Source organism: Penaeus chinensis, chromosome 15 (genome assembly GCF_019202785.1).
Source record: "Penaeus chinensis breed Huanghai No. 1 chromosome 15, ASM1920278v2, whole genome shotgun sequence".
Lineage (NCBI taxonomy): Eukaryota > Metazoa > Arthropoda > Malacostraca > Decapoda > Penaeidae > Penaeus > Penaeus chinensis.
Genome location: NC_061833.1, coordinates 13,334,772 through 13,339,771, shown reverse-complemented (window position 1 = coordinate 13,339,771; position 5,000 = coordinate 13,334,772). Strand labels below are relative to the sequence as shown.

The 5,000-nt window shown below is 49.9% G+C and overlaps 1 protein-coding gene across 3 annotated transcripts in view; it reads left to right on the top strand.

Annotated features, from left to right (window-relative positions):
• The window catches only part of LOC125033030 (glutamic acid-rich protein-like), an 18,449-nt gene that overhangs the window by 8,996 nt on the left and 4,453 nt on the right, over positions 1-5,000 (top strand). The window contains exon 1 of one of the 3 annotated variants that reach the window (XM_047624487.1): positions 3,821-3,884. The exons of the other annotated variants lie outside the window; for them this stretch is intronic. The gene's annotated coding sequence lies outside the window, so the exon portion shown is untranslated. Of the gene's footprint in view, positions 1-3,820; positions 3,885-5,000 lie in introns of those variants that run through there. 3 annotated transcript variants of the gene reach the window in all.

Genomic DNA, 5,000 nt, shown 5'->3' with positions numbered 1-5,000 from the left:
ATGTATTTATTTATTTATTTATATATTTATATATTTATTTTTGTACCTAAAGAGGAGGTAATGACAGGGCAATAAGCTGGTACTTGTGTTTGTCCCGTTTTTGTTGTGGGTTCGTTGAGCTCGTGCCCTGCAACCTCACGTCGGCTGAGGCTGAGCAGGTCGGCAGACGTCACTTTTCGCTAAAATATTGTGTGTTTATCTTTCCCAAAATGGCTGCGAGTCGTGGCGAGAGAAATGGTTTTTATTATGTTGTCAGTCTGCATGGTTCTCATCCCGAATGCAGGCTGGCTGGACACACAGGTTGGACCGGCCGCAGGACCTTGAGAGAACTGTATTGACCTACCTTGGCCTACTGCCTCGTCAAGGAGCCGAGGATAGCAACATCCATCCCCCGCTGCTTGTCATGCTTGGAACACTGACCTGCCTTTATAGGCGCGCCATGTGATATCAGCATGGATTTGCTGTGTATTGATTGCAATATTACCTGTGTATCGTTTATGTAACAGGTAATATTGAAGGCGAGATGATTTTGTACAGATTGCCATGCGTTAGGCTGACAACATGCGTTTGATAGTATTGATTCGCGTGACAGTGACAGCACGTGGCGATCGGACTGCGATCCCGAGCCGGGGTCGTGCCGTCGCTGTTTCGGCTATTGATGGATACGGCGACCAGATCCAATATCGTGACGGCCAACGCGCCGCGCTGCAAATCCGCTCATTGTGCCGATTCCACTCGCCTCGATTGGCAGATGGAATTAATCCGGGCCGCCAGATTACTCCTTGAAACGCTAGGGACAAAAAAAAAAGAAGAGAAAAATCGCTGACCAAGGGCGCCGTGACTGCAAGATTCGCATGCAGCTGACCCGACCAGGTCATTGACTTTGCACTCCGACGCGATTGGTTCTCCTATAAATAAGCCTAGGGATCAGAGGGACGGCCCGCACACTGCAGACAGGTATAGTTCAAGTGAGTGGAAGGGCGGGAGGTTTTATCCGGTTAGGGATCGCCTCGGGGGAAACGCCACGGCTTAGGGAGCGTGCTTGAGGGCGGGCGCCAGGCAGGGCAGTCTGATGTTTTACTCTGTGGTCTTCGTTTCCACTGTAATCCTTCGTTGCTCATTCAGGCCAGTTGTGTGATTTCGTTCTTTATTCGACGTTATAGACGATGGGAGGTCGGTTAAGAAATAAAAAACTGAAAAATAGTATGCTACTTTGTGTGGTCACGTGAGAAGCTCATGTCTCATTTGCTTGTGTTACGGATTACGCGGTTGGTGAGACTGTCCTTGCGAATATGAATGTGCTGTTGATTCATTCGCACAACTTAGTGCGCGCGTTAATTCAAAAACGCACGCGCACATACGTACACACCCATGCATGCACGCACACACGCACGCACGCACGCACGCACGCACGCACGCACGCACGCACGCACGCACGCACGCACGCACGCACACACACACACACACACACACACACACACACACACACACACACACACACACACACACACACACACACACACACACACACACACACACACACACACACACTCACACTCACACACACTCACACACACTCAAACAAATAAACAAACTAACTAGGGTTATTTGGCCTTCCTCTTAAGTACAATTACACATGTATGAGGATGCTCGTAACACTAGTATGGCAGAAAGAGTAGTACCTGAAATATAAAGTAACCGCGGATCAATGCAGTTTTAGAAAGTAGTTCTACCAGGATGACACCACGGGATTGGTTCATGATGGCTGTTCGTAGATCAGTCATACTACGAAAAAAGGAATTGCAGGGTGGTAGTGTGGATTAAAGAGCCTAGCAGATGGTCGAGTGTGCTAGTGAGAGAGAAGCAATGCGAGGGAGGTTTCAAGAGTGAAGGTAGAGCCGCGACCGTGTCAGCAGCGTCCATGTACGGGGCTGATGAGGGTCAGCGCCGGAGAATGTCAGCGCAAGGCCGCGTGCTTAGCATCGCCGAGGGGACGGACGGGCGGGTGCTGTGATCCGTCGCCTCTGTACTTCACCTCGTTCGCATCCGCTGGGACCCTGGGGATTGCTCTATTGATCCCTTAGCAAGCGTTCGCGTGGAAAGTGGAAAGAATTGAATGGAAAGAGTTGAAGCGGGTCGATGGCTTGTGAAAAAAACACGCCGCTGTCAACAGGGCAAAGGGGTGGGGGGTGTACATTGTGACCCAACGTCGGAATGTAAATGTCAACACTGTGCTGATGTAGCCCGTCCGGAGTTATTCACACTGTCGGGACGCCCATACTCCCGCCCGCATTCATGGGGCCTGTTTTTTTCCGACCCTGTTAACAGAACGAGATTAATTGCTTCGTTTGTTCTCTCACTTATTGCCTCCGTTGCATCTGCACTCTCTGAACGGTTATGGGGAAGATGTAACGTATTTTTAGATGACTACTTAGCTAATAGCGCTGTTTTGACCACTAATTTGTTTTCTTTGATTGGTCATATTACAAAGCTGACTCATCGTATACAGCAAGATAGAAGTACAGGTATTTGAACTCCTGTAGAAGTAAAGTGAATACGAATTCTTTGTTCATTTTCATATAATGATACGGTAGAGTTTTGTCACAATTAACTTCCAACTTTAATTACAAAGAAAGTCTTCACCAGCAAATGATCTTGCTGATGAGTTGTGCAGACGAAGTGGAGAGTCCGAAAGCAAAAGATACTTGCCTTTGGTCGCGCCTTTAACGAAGCCACTTTTCTTTGTTTGAAAATGCATGAAAGGAAAAGCACACACGCAATGATCAGTCTCTGAGTACATTGCGAAATATCATGACCGACGTACCTAGTGCTGCGGGAAGGACGAGATCTGCTGCGAATCGACGTTCATTTTTTCATAATATCACGTTTCGTTTCCCAATTATTTTTCGCCTTTAATCACGCAGAAAATACCCCAACTTCCCTTGTATTTTTCGGAAGGCAAAAAATAATGCAGCGCAATCTCCAACCCAGAAATGCAGGAAGGGAAGAAAGTGGAGGAGCTCCGGGTTACCACTGCGGACCCAATTTCGCTCAGGGAACAAGAAAATAGAAACAATATTTTGGGATAAAGGTTGATTGAGCTTGCTAGGGACGCTCGGCGAAGACCCGTAATAATGGACGTCTTATGAGGCATGTATCGTCTCCTCGACTCGCCAGACACGGACGCCAGGTCCTCGGGACGCGGGAAGGGCGCCTCGATTTGACGGAAATCACAGTCTCGGGAGGAAGGCGAGACAGTCCAGGGAGTTCCTTTTTTATGTTATTTTCCTTTGGTTGAATCTTTATTTACCCTCGTGGCGTCAGAGGGTCATTGAGGAGATTAGGAGATGAGGGGGGTGATGATTGGGAGGTGGGATAATCGTCGAGAGTGCAAGGCGGAGGAGAAGGGAAGGAAGACCTGTAGGCGGAAGTGGACTGGCGGCGGGGGAGGGGGAGACGAGGGGCGCTGCGTCGAGTTCTACAAGGGTAACGTGTGCCCTCCCTTCGCCGCCGTCGGGAGGGAACGTGACGTGCGGGCAGCGGGGAGAGTGGAGTTATTAGGCAAAGGGTGGGAGCTCTACCCTGCTGTTGGGGAGGGATAATGGGTCCTTTGATTAGCCACAGTGAGCAACGCAAAGGTTATGAAGGAAGGGGAAAGTCATACAGAGGGAAGGGAAGACGGTTCCTGAAGAGGGGAGAGGAGAGGGAATCCTGCCGAGGGGAGAGAGGGCGGGTCCTGCGAGGGGAGGCGGCGCTGGAGGGAGTTCTACCCCGGCATGGCCACGCTCGCTGGCAGTATCCAGGACTAGTATCGATCTGGCCTCATCTGAGCGAGCTGCGCCCCGCCAACCTGAGCCCCGGGTCTGGGGGCGAGGCCAGCTAGTGTAGGCCTGCTGCAGTCTTCTCACTTTTGTGCATTTCATAAGTGGCCTTAGAGAAAAATTCGGGGCTGTGTCGGAGGGTCACGACCTCAGGAAACGACCAGTGCGGACGGGGGCAGTCGTTGCTTCAGCAGAGACGATCGTAGACCCCCCATATCTGTTTGTGTGTGCCGTGGTGGCGAGCAGGTGGTAGTGGTGGTGCTGTGTGTGATGCAGGACAGCACCGTTATCAGGGGAGACTTGTACGAAAGCTCTCCGATCTGTTACAGGCTTGTGATGACTTATAACCTGCTTATTGAAGACCGAAATGACTGTTCCGTTGTTCGAGTCTCTCCTGCTGCGATCTCTTTATTCAGGACGTGTGCTCTCTCGTTGCTTGGTGGTTTACGCTCGTGATCGTGAATGTCGTATAGTCGTTGATGCAATTCAGTACGCGTGTTCGTCTACAAGTGTTCGTATGAATGAAAGGCCCGAGTACTTTGTTTTTGTCGTTTAGAAAGCCGAGGTGCAGAGCTGTCTAGTGTGAGCGGGCATGTCCCAGTGAGCCGCCGCAAGAGGACATATCAGTGCACCACATGACGCGGGTGTAGGGGGCGAAGCAGGAGGTCTAGCAGACCGCATGTTCGCTGGAGCTGCTCTAAACTTGGGTCAACAAAGAACTTCCGCTCTGTTCCTCAGCTGTCGAACCTGCTCGGCTGCTGCCAGGTGTTCGGCGCCACGTACGGCCCTGCGAGCCAGTACCTTCTCGGTTAGGATATCTGGCCAGCGTGTGTTTGTTGCGTTGCTGGGCACGATAAGCGTTGCGGTTGGCTTACAGTATACAAACTATCTATTAATTACTGTAATTTATGTTTAAAAAAGCTCGTAGTCACTTTCATGCGACGCTATTGCAACTACAAGTTCAAATTGGAGGCCCTTGTTCTACGCAAACTGTTTTTTTATTTTTTTCCCCCTAGAATGGCAATTCACATAAATACCAGAAACTGTTTCTCAAACTTTAGATTTATATTCCGAGGCATCCCGCACGGAATCATATCTCGTAACCACAGGGATTAATTGAATTTATAGAATTTTAACTTCGTTTCTCCCGAGTGCACGCTATTCACGGTTAGTAGCGGA